This window comes from Cydia strobilella, chromosome 11 (assembly GCF_947568885.1).
Source record: "Cydia strobilella chromosome 11, ilCydStro3.1, whole genome shotgun sequence".
NCBI classification, from domain to species: Eukaryota; Metazoa; Arthropoda; class Insecta; order Lepidoptera; family Tortricidae; genus Cydia; species Cydia strobilella.
The window spans coordinates 16,825,458-16,837,781 of NC_086051.1; the positions used below are offsets into that span (position 1 = coordinate 16,825,458).

The 12,324-nt window shown below is 37.7% G+C and overlaps 1 protein-coding gene and 1 long non-coding RNA gene across 2 annotated transcripts in view; both read right to left on the minus strand.

The window, feature by feature from the left end:
- The window catches only part of LOC134745666 (uncharacterized), a 233,396-nt gene that overhangs the window by 14,875 nt on the left and 206,197 nt on the right, over positions 1-12,324 (minus strand). The gene's annotated exons all lie outside the window — the stretch shown is intronic.
- The window catches only part of LOC134745629 (GTP-binding protein REM 1), a 167,112-nt gene that overhangs the window by 14,875 nt on the left and 139,913 nt on the right, over positions 1-12,324 (minus strand). The window lies entirely within an intron of this gene.

Below are 12,324 nucleotides of genomic sequence, written 5' to 3' on the forward strand. Positions count from 1 at the left end.
ACCCTAATAATTGCTCGTAGCAATGCTGAGCCGTACGGAGCCGAGTTTGCCCGAAACGAGGAGTTTCGCACCCCTGTCATCACATAACAATTTGCGCTACATTGCTTTCGACTGATAGGCCAATTCGAGCTTTAGTTTTTCGATCTACTTCCGATATGATTCTGATAATTATGTCAGTGTCAAAAGTGACGTTTTTAGTTAAAGAAATGCCACTTTTGACACTGACAGAAGTGACAGATCAGTATCATATTGGATGCACGTTGCTGCCGCAATTGTCAAAATTGGGCAGCGACATCGATTTTGACATTTATGGCAGCAATGCAATTGGCAGTAATGTCGCGCTGCAATACTGCAGCAGTAATTCTGGTGCAATCTAAAACCGAACGGTACCTTAAAATACGAGCGAGATGAATTTCGAGGGATGTCAAAATTACATCAAACTGAGAAAGTGTAAATGCCACATTGTCCATCTTATTATTTTCCAGAAGCGTATTTTATTGACATTATCATAATCATGTTCTCCGGGTGAATTCAATTCGTTCCGGTTTAGTGATTCCGTCCATGGAGATTAAGTGAGTTGCCGAGATAGTTTCATAACAATAACATTATAATAAGAATAACGTTAGAGGGCCCACTGACTATTATTATTAGTCCGCCGATCGATATCAGCCTGTCAGTTATAGCAAAAATTTGGCAGTTCCGAACAACTGACCGGCGGTAATCAGTGGGCCCCTTTAGCGAATCCCTCCGCCTCACAGTCATGTCCGTACCACGCTAGGCGATTCGCTTGCGTAAGCATAAATTTTAGGTCTGTGATTCGCTGTTACTTTTTCTACTATAAATCAATACCTTCATTTTTAACTTTGAATGCACCTTCTCGTTCAACTATTACCAATAGCCAAGTTTGAACGTCAAGTGTGCCGCGTAGCGTCGTAGCGGTGACGTAGAACTTTCGTAGCACCTGCTACGGTTGAAACTAATAGGTCGATTCGAACGTGCACCTGACCATCTATTAATCTCTCTGTTGCTTAAAGCTTAGGTGGAAGAGATCCCTTACTGTTCGCCATTTTACAGACTTATTTTATTCTCTCTGTAAAATAAAACTATGAAAACTAATTATAAGCGTATTATGAATTTATAATACATCCCGACGTCACGTCAACGTATGACCACGGATGCTGTAAAGGGATCGAAACGTCTGGATGAATTTATAAATTCATTATACGCCATAATAATCCGTTTTCACGGTTTTATTACATGAGTAACTATCGCGGTAACCGAAAACAATATTATGTATTCTCTCTTTGCTATGTACTTGTTTTATAGAAAAGTGTTTATGTACAAAGTGTTTAAAGTGTTTACAAAGTGTGCAATAAAGTGCTTTAACTACTACTAAATTTATACATCATATCGATATTTGAATAATGTTGGAATGGAATCATATCAATCAGCTGTCATTCGTGCGAGGGAGACGCCTAACTGATATGATTCCAATATCGGTTTGATGTCAGGTGTTCGAATTGGCCTGTATCTCTTTAATGAAGAAGGTGTCGAAGCGTGTTCATCACAATTAAAGTTTTTAATTTGTTTTAAACGAACCAATGTAAATCAAAGTTTTGCAGCACTAATCGAATTTAAACGTGAGACATATTAACTTAACACACACATAACAACACACACATGTAACATGTCGCGCTAGTGACTAAAAACACGTAAGTGAAACCGCTAAGTTAGTTAAGTTTGCAGCACTCCTCAAATGTTGTTTAATTAAACTTTATTGCAAGTAAAAGGCGAACTTGATAATCAATAAACAGAGAACAATATCAATATGTGGGTATTTGTTCATTGTTTAATGAACTCATGGAACTGGAGTGGCAGGCCGTCGGCTCTCGACCGATTACGTCAATTAAACACATATTAAATCACATTTACAATCGGGTCTATCGCGAATTTATTTTGTTACCTTTATTTACCGACGTTTCGACACAGGTTTCACTGGTCGTGGTTAATAAAGGTAAAACAAATTCGCAATAGACCCGATTGTAAATGTGATTTAATATGTGTTCAAAACGCGAGTTTTAAATGTTATATACGTCATTAAAATTTGAAATATGATTAGTTGAAATAAAATCAAATTTTTAACAACTCACAAACGTCGTATCCCACTTGAAGAGTCTTCATAGTAATGACGTGCCACATAGGCCCTTTTCCTTCACTGAAGAGAAACTTTATTATTTTAATCAATCCATACTGCACACTTTCTGTGGATACAACCCTATTTGGTAGCCCAAACTTCAACTTTTTTCGTCACTTTTCGCGCCTGGGTCACTAAAATGATTAAGCTTGTATTTGTACGGCAGTTATAAGCCCTTTTTATAATGCATGGGTTTAGCACATTAGTAGAACATAGTGAAACGTATCTTCTAACAGACTAACAAACTATGCTTACTATGATTTTGCTTGTCGCCTGGCTGACAGGACAGAAAATATTTTTTAAGAAAAAAAAACCGACTTCAATGGGGGATGCCGCTGAAAGCATTCTTAGATTCCAGACAATGAAATGAAAAAGACAGCATCTTTTGCCTAATTATGTAGAAAAGGAGGTAAACCGACCCACTTTTCTAGTAGCATTTCGTTTTTGTAAGGGTCGCAGTTCTAACCTAACCTAACCTACTTTTCTGGTAGCATTTCGTTTCTGTAAGGGTCACAGCTCTAACCTAACCTAACCTACTTTTCTGATAGCAGTTCTGTTCTGTGAGAATCGCAGTTCAAAACCCACCCACCCACCTAACCCACTTTTCTAGTAGCATTTCCGGGTCCGGGTCTGGGTCCGGATCCGAGTCCGGGTCCAAGTTTGGGTCAGAGTTCGGTCCGGGTCCGGGTCCGAGTTGGGGTCCATGTTCAGACCCGGGTCCGGGTCCGAGTCCGGGTCCAAGTTTGGGTTTGGGTCCATAAGGAAGAGAACAAATCGCCAAACGTGAACTATGTGTCATTGAATAGTTCCATTCTGATCATCATCAGCAGTTCCATTTCATCAAATGTCACTTTTTAAAATGGAAATGCTAGATTTGTTGATAAAAATACAAAAATCGCTATATGTATGCCTTTCACATTTGAGGAGTTCCCTCGATTCCTCATGGATCCCACCATCAGAACTCGAGCTTGACAAAAATGTTTCTTGAAAACCTAACTTGCTTAACAAACATAACGAAGAGGACAAATCGCCAAACGTGAACTATGCGTCATTGAAGAGTTCCGTTCTGATCATCATCAGCAGTTCCACTTCATCAAATGTCACGTTTTAAAATGGAAGTGCTGGATTTGTTTATAAAAATACAAAAATCACTATATGTATGCCTTTCATATTTGAGGAGTTCCCTCGATTCCTCATGGATCCCATCATCAGAACTCGAGCTTGACAAAAATGTTTCTTGAAAACCTAACTTGCTTAACAAACATAACGAAGAGGACAAATCGCCAAACGTGAACTATGCGTCATTGAAGAGTTCCGTTCTGATCATCATCAGCAGTTCCACTTCATCAAATGTCACTTTTTTAAATGTAAGTGCTTGATTTGTTGATGAAAATACTAAAATCACTATATGTATGCCTTTAACATTTGAGGAGTTCCCTCGATTCCTCATGGATCCCATCATCAGAACTGCTTTTTGACAAAAACGGGACCAATCTGTATGTATATACTTACAATCAAAAAAAGAATTTTCAAAATCGGTCCAGAAATGACGGAGTTATGGAGTAACAAACATTAAAAAAACAAAAAAAAAACATACAACCGAATTGAGAACCTCCTCCTTTGAAATCTTGAAGTCGGTTAAAAACCGGCCAAGTTCGAGTCGGACTCGTGCACCGAGGGTTCCGTACTTTTTAGTATTTATCGTTATAGCGGCAACAGAAATACATCATTTGTGAAAATTTCAACTGTCTAGCTATCACGGTTCATGAGATACAGCCTGGTGACAGACAGACGGACAGACGGACAGCGGAGTCTTAGTAATAGGGTCTCGTTTATACCCTTTGAGTACGGAACCCTAATTACAACAAAAAAGTTGATTCTCCCATTTGGGACAAAAAAATTGTTTTAACAATTTTTTATAGTATCCCACTGCTGGCTAAAGGCCTCTCCCCTTGATTTCCATGACTCCTGTTGTTGAGCTTTTTCCGGCCACTTATTAGTGAAGGTGAATTTTGCGGCATCCACTTGGTGGCATCATTACATATAATAATTTCTTTCATATCCACATATATATTTTATTTTAAACTTAGTTATCCTCAAATCATCATGAACGCAATCACTTTAAGCCTGGAGTGTAACCTTTTATCATTTGATTTTGAACATTAGCTCTTATTTTATAGATCATATTTTTGCACACGTCGCTTTTACTGAATTCTAGGGCACAAAGTGTATACCAAATATCAATGTTATTAGAATTTGTACCTTATTCGTCATATCATAGAGTATACATTAATTTACTAAGTTGCTGAATTTGTATTGGACTCGCTTGTCGCGTGACATCGTCGCGTGATTCTAATGCGACAGTCCTATCTTGTATAAATAGGCTTATCTTTGAAGGAAATATGTGGTATTTTCTATATAAAGGGACCTTATTGTCGATGGCGCTTACGACGTCGATGCTCCGATATAAATACAATGCCGCGCGACACTGCGCGGCGTAAGCGCCATCGACAATAAGGTCCCTTTTCATAGAACATGCCCCATATAAAGCGTTTCTTCAATCGAGACAGAATGCATACTTAATCTAATGTCTACCTAGCGTTTTAGAAAGACCAGTAAAGATGACCTCTGATTCCTTATACTAGTTATAAATGTCCAGGTCTTGTTTATAATGGACATTATTTTGGTCTAGTTCTGTACGGTTGGTAGTAGATATAATGCTATTTTTCAGTGCATTTTGTAAATTGCAGTGAAACATGATTGTACAGTCGTACATGCGGAACTTGGAAAAGATAAATGTGGTCGTTAGCGATTCTTATAGCAAAAATGGAGCGAGTAGAATTTTTGTATGTAAAATTATCTTTATTTGTATTGCAATTTGTTGAAAAGAAAACTACTAGTAATCCAGACATAGAATATATCTTACTTGAATGATAATGTCAAATTTAATGATACTTCAGAATGTCGTTTTACAATGAGAGTGTAACGAGTGCGATACTCTTCCTTTCGGGTACTCTCGGCCTCGTTCGGCTCAGCATTGCTCCGAGCAATTATTAGGTTTTTTTTTTTTCTTATGGACTTGAGGGCGGTGTTGCCCGTAGCCAATGTCACGTAAAAGGGTAGGAACAAAATAAATGCTCTTAGAGCACGACGGTGTTCGGTGGTTGTTGTAGTTGTCTCGTAAAACCGATAGCTGGATTTTACGAGAAGCACGTGGACTACCGGCCGTTGACTCCAAAATGGTGGTTAAACACGCTTTGAGATTAATTCTCCATTTACTGCACACTACCACATTCGATTATTGTATAATAAAGCTATCGATATTACACTTTAAACAATATTAATGAGCAAAAAATAAAGGAATTAATCACGAGGCTACTATCAAGATGGCGTTCGAACCGGAAGTCCATTGTTAGGGTTGACACAACTTGACGTCCCTTTGCGTGCACGACCACAGATAAGATAATGACTTGAATTTTGACAACCCTAAATAGCCGTAAGGGATAGTGCTGAGATAGTGACAGCATAATTCGACCCTGAACCGATGTCAAACTTCGGTTTTGTAGGAAGTTTCATTTCTGTACGGTAGTACTATTATTTATTCTGTAGCGTAACTTTGACATTCACAGAAAGTACGAGGATTTTTTTTTTCAAAATCTCAACTTGATTTGATATTCAGTCATATTTAGGTTTAGAACTGAAACGGATTCTAAAATTTATCGAGATTTAATACTTTTAATAGTCGTTTATGTGACTGGTACATTACAAGTGTGGGATTCCGAAACGTGTTGAAAGAGAGATCACACGAGTGTTTTAATGCCTAAGTAACTATGTACAGTTACATACACTGCTTTATCTACATACACATCACAAGCTCTGTATGATGTGATCAGAATCCATATGTTATGACCCTAATTGCGGAATTAGATCATACTGTTTGCAACTGACATTTAATTTTGAAAAACAGTCTTCTCGAATATGAGGTCAAATCAAATTAAGAATGGTATGATGTACCTGTTTTTTTTTTTTTTAATATTCCATAAAGACCTTTAATCCCAACAACAACCTACTATTATTACATGTGCACACTACATTAAAAATAAAATACAGAATTTGAGAAAATCTTAAAAAATAATATAGTTACATGTAAAAAATCCGCAACGCAGGCTTCGTCAGGTGGCTACAAATGAAAATCAGCAACATGCTGCGTCCCAAAAATACCAATGATGATATCCGCAACAGGCTTCGTCATTTTTTTTTTAAATAAAATAACCGTCACGAATCGTACCTGGCTCAAATGTCCCCATTACGCTGGCAGCGTTACCGCGCTGAATGGCCAACGAGATCTGTTGGACCAGGTACGATCCGGACCGAGGGTCGCACCCCCTGTCCCTCAGCCGCCGACCCAAATCCCTCACTAAGTCCCTAGCCTCCACAGCCCAAGGTCCCGCAGTCTCGACTGCAACCGGCACAAAGTCGTACGTTGGTTCCAGGGCAGAGTACTTGGCATGCTTCATTTTCAAATTACTTTGTTTTTCAGAGATGAAATTTGAATGTCATTATTAAATCGATATCGATATTATTATTATGCAATAAAATCATTTTCACAGATAAGAAATTAGTTTTAACAAAATATATATTGTATCTTTATGTCGGCCGTAACATCTGTCCAACGACCTAACGTTATAAAACAAAAAAGACAATTAGAGTTTTGAATGATTCACGGTTAGTTTCACTAGACTTATATTGACCGGGATATAGACCGAAGATCGAAGATTGCGTCGAAATATCGGGAGCTCACAAATAATACAAAAGGTAATCACGGTCTATATCCCGGTCAATATAAGTCTAGTGAAAAAAGACAATTACCAACTGGCTCTGGATTAATCGCAAAAAGTTGATAAAGGTGGGGGGAGGGGGGGATTGAATTTCCCGCTGTCGCTGCAGACGACGTGAGCGTTTCGTGTGTGGCCACTATTATAGCGGGTTGAGAAAACTATACTCGCCCTCAACCAAAATGACGATTAGGGCAATAAAACCCTTGAGCTCGCGTTATCAGTTTCCCATTGTATTGCACGGAGCGAGCGGAGACCATTAGTGCAGGTAGTAAACACACATAAAGGAATGTCGATATTGTCGATAAGTTGAGTGAGTGAATAGGTACATTTTCTTGTGCATGAATTCAATATTATTATAATAAAAGTGGAAATACGGTGTAACATTATAATTAAAAACATGTGCATAATATTTCAAATAAATAATTTATACAATTTCTTTATTTAAGGTATAGAAGTGTAAAACTGAAGTATAAAAAGGTTAACTACGCTACTATTTACTAACTTATAATATTTACACAGACAAAAATCATTAAATAATTGGGCAATTACAGTGAAACTAAAATAAAATAGAATTACATCGACGTTTAAAACACTTCGAAATCGACACATTGCCATCACTACGACCGCCGAGCTTTATTACCCCTGCCTCGAGTTTTATGGCCTCAGTCGTCATTTTGGTTGAGGGCGAGTATAATACGTTGAAAATGACATGAATGACTTCGAGATGGTACGGCCGTGCCTCTTTGTTTGGCTCGACTTGCTTTTACTTGTACCGGTGGCCCAGAAATACTTCGTAATTTACTACGGCATATTGTTGATAATGTCAAGAAAATTTTTCGTTCACATATCAAAGCTAAAGTGGAATATTTTGAAGATAATACGTTTTTTTAGTTAAATTATTGTAGTTTTATTTTTAATTACATTTTGTAAAAGCTGTGGTAGTAAGAAAAATACTCCTAAACATTATTTAACATTTTTTATTCGTTGCCGGTCCCATATTGGGATATTCTCCTCCAATTGAGGGAGAATTTAAATCTTCTCGGGGCAGAGGTGTAGGGTTAGAGCCGGCGTAGCTTTATTTGACGTTCATAAGCGCATTATAATATGCTAACTTGAATAAACTTTCTTTATCTTTATCTTCAATATATTTATGGGCCATCCTGTACCATTCCCTCTTATCTGATGTTGTTTAGGGGTACTTATGAATACATTCCGGAAATTCCCATACTGTAGTTTTATAGTTTTGGATAAAATTCTTTTGACATGAATATTCTTGGGATCGCTTGTTTGGCCACATCGTGAGAGGAACATCACATGCCTTTTGCCTGCCGGGTTCTCGTTAACATACAGGCCAATTCATACTTACACTGCAACATCAAAATGGTCACGACACGAGTTGGTGTCCTAGTTTTTTTGAGTGAACATTCTGAAAATCGCTTATTTCGTGGCCTCATCGTGAGGGAAGCATCACATATTGCCTGTCAGCGATATAGTGATGGGTCGTTAAGATTGGCTTCAGCGTTCACATTTTTATAAAGTCTTTAGTTTATGAGTTTAGAAATCAAACAACATGTACATAGTACGGTTCTTTATAAAATTTCATATGGGGCTTTATGTGGCCACATATTACCAAACGATCGAGCGCGAAGCGCGAGCGAAGGATGCCCGTTTCAGCTTGGACAAGAGTTGTACCGTTCCCCATTTTTTATGAGATTTCCCGAGTGAGAAATTTCCCCATACAAAATGGGGATTCCGGGGAATTCCCGGGAACGGCACAACTCTAGATTGGACACAAATGCCTTCGTATGTCGACGAATCTTTTTCTGTATGGGAGGTGTATTCTATTGTAATAACAGATTTTGAATTTGATATGAATTTGTTATGGATATGAGCTGTCAGTTTTGATCTGAAATAAATAATTTTTATTTTATTTTATTATTTAATTTAAGTGACATTTGTGATTGAAGAAATGTAATTTTTGACACTGACAGATCATATCCGTAACAAATCCAGATTAAATTTATAACCTGTTCTTACAATCAGAATTCGTGTCGCATTTATTAACCGATTCTAGAAACATTTTGCAAAAAGTCACTTTGCCAGGCTGCATGTAACTTTCTCATCAGTTTTTGAAGAATAAAGGGAGTCTTTGCGAGTGTACATCATGAAGTAAAGTATATTACACCTCTCGTAATCGCTTCAGCCGTATTACATGATATGATTGACACGCTATATAAGTTTATAAATTATTTCCATAAGGTCAATGGAGTCACGTTTAGCGTGTGACACGCTAAACATGCTTCACATTCAAATTTAAACCCAAACTGCATTAAATAAGGTCCAATTTTCAATAAAACATTGACTCCATATATAACCTTATGGAAATTATTTATAAACTTATATCCTTGCAAATTAATGATAATGAATAGGTAATGAATTGCAAACGTTACGCCGTGACAGCGAGACGTATGGAGGATAAATATATAATGAGTGTAAAAAGAATACAAAGGGGGGTAAAATAAAACAAATGAGTTGCCTTCAACGGAACATGCCTGACATTTTGAGGATGAGGTTTCATTTGATTTCTAGGTGTAATAATAGTACATTACGATACATGTGCGTAAAATAGGTAATTTGCAACTCGTATCGATTTAAAACACTCCCTTCGGTTGTTTTTTTAATTTATGGCCACTCGTTGCGAATTACCTATTCGCACATGTATCGTACAACGTTTCACAGTACATATGGCCCTTTAAATTTTCGACATAGTTACGTAATGTGCTAATTATTGCACTAGTGCGGTAAAGAAGCACCACATGTACTGTAAAAAGTGTTACAATCGAAGTAAGTATACAAAAGGGGAAAACCGGTAATTCGTTATTAAATAGGTATTTATTTATCGTTAAAAATTCAAATCCATGAATTCTGGTACTTCAAACATTATGCATCTCGTTTTACTTATATATTTTAGTGCAAGAGCATAAAAATAACAGATTTTTAAGGTTCTGTTCGGATTCTAACTACACCAGCATCAGTGCTGCCGCTGATGTCAACATTTTGGGGCAGAAACTTGATTTGACGTTTGTGGCAGTAATGCAGTCGGCAGTAATGTCGCGCTACAATACCGTTCGTTCAGTAATGCAGCCGACTGAATTGCTGCACGAAACATCAAGAGATTATTTTATGAAATCATAATTATTTATAACTGGGACCGCGAATTTATTTTGTTACCTTTATTTACCGACGTTTCGACACAGGTTTCACTGGTCGTGGTCGCGGCTAAAACTGAAGTCTTGGTTATAAATATGATTTAATATGTGTTGAAATCGCGAGTTTTAAATGTTATAATTTTTTATGAAATTTGACGTTTCATGCAGCAGTATAAAGGATGACTCACGTTAGACCGGGCCGTGACCGGGCCGGAGCTTCCGGCGCTTCGTTTTCTATGGAAAGCATCACGTGATCACCTGTCATGTCATAGAAAAACAAGCGCCCGAAGCTCCGGCCCGGTCACGGCCCGGTCTAACGTGAGTCATCCTTAATTGTGTGTCTTTTAATTCAAAACCAATTCTCAAGTCGTAAATTCGATCAGAAGTTCGCATAGAAACTTCCTGTAGCAAAACTCCTATTGAAAATGGTTAAACATTGTTACGAATTTTAACAAAATGCTTCATCAGCATAACAATGGCTGAAAAAAGTATAAAAAAGATCCATTGTTGTTATAAAACAGGCTGATTCTGTTTTTATAATTTGATATGGTTCTAATCTTATTTTGATACGACCTTGAGTCAGTGTGCGCCGGTGCTCTTATCCCTGGGAGGCAACCCCTGAAGGTACAGACGTCCATAGGCTACGGTAACCGCTTACCATACGGCGGGCCATGCCTTGTTTGTAGGTATATAAAAAAAGTCACAAATGCTGATTGCTGCTCATGAAATCGAAATCCAATCAGAAGTCGTCTCATAAGTAGTTTCATACTCGAGTCCTTTGAGTCCTCTGCTTTAAGACTCAACAGTGTTTTTCAGACTCATTTAATTAAGTCGCAACTCGATTTATTTTCAAGTCTGAGACTTTTTTAAAGACTTACCTAAGTCATGTCCAGAGAACTGACATAAAAAAAATTAATTGTCTACTAGGATTTAGATAAACTCTGGTGGCCTAGCGGTAAGGGCGTACGATTTTTAATCCGGAGGTCGCGGGTTCAAACCTGGGTTCACCAATGAGTTTTTCGGAACATATGTACGAAATATCATTTGATATTTACCAGTTGCTTTTCGGTGAAGGAAAACATCGTAAGGAAACCGGACTAATCCCAATAAGGCCTAGTTTCCCCTCTGGGTTGGAAGGTCAGATGGCAGTCGCTTTCGTAAAAACTAGTGCCTTCGTCAATTCTTGGGTTTAGTTGTCAAGCGGACCCCAGATAGATTTAGATAAAACCTAGAATTGAAAGAAATTGTTGTTGGAGTCTTTATTCGTAGGCACGAGTCCTTTTGAGTCGCGCTAAAGGCTAGGTTCAATAAAGGATTCGACTCGGGGCTTAAAAGCACATTTAGTCACAAAAGTCTCAGTTCCAACCAATACCACTCATAAGGCGTCCCACTCGCACTTATTAGATGCCTGTTGGCACGATCCACGGCCTGATTCGTACTTTAAGATACGTCAAGAATTTGATAAAGATACGACATGAATCCGATATGTCATTGTCACAAGTAACGTTTCTTCAAACAAAAACGTCATTTTTTACACTAACATATCCGATCCTTGACGTATCTTAAAGTTCGAATCAGGCCGTCAATGATGTATTGAAATAAGATGAAAAACCATATCAATTTATTAAATTAGAATCGGCGTCTAGATCCGCGAAATGAAAGGAAGCTTAATGGTATCTTTATCGATGGATTACTGTTGGTGGATTATTTATCGATATAGTATCGATGCGTAAAAATAACAAGCGCTTATGCAAAATATTAAGAGTTCTTGTGAATGCGAGAATTTATTTTTACATCACTGTTTTTAGGGATTTTTTTAAGGTAAATTGACTTTAGGTATTTCGTTCATTAGGTATATAAACTTTAGGTGTTTCGTGTATTAGGTATATCAGTTTTAGGTGTCTCATATTCAGGCATTTGTGTACATGAAACGACATTTATCTAGGTACTCATGTGACCAATTAGCGCAGTTTTCCTAACATTTGGCGTAACCATGACAACCATGTGTAGGGTAACCACACGTTCACTACGTTCCTCAACAGTGTTATAGTGGCGCAACACGTGAAACAGCATATTACTCACC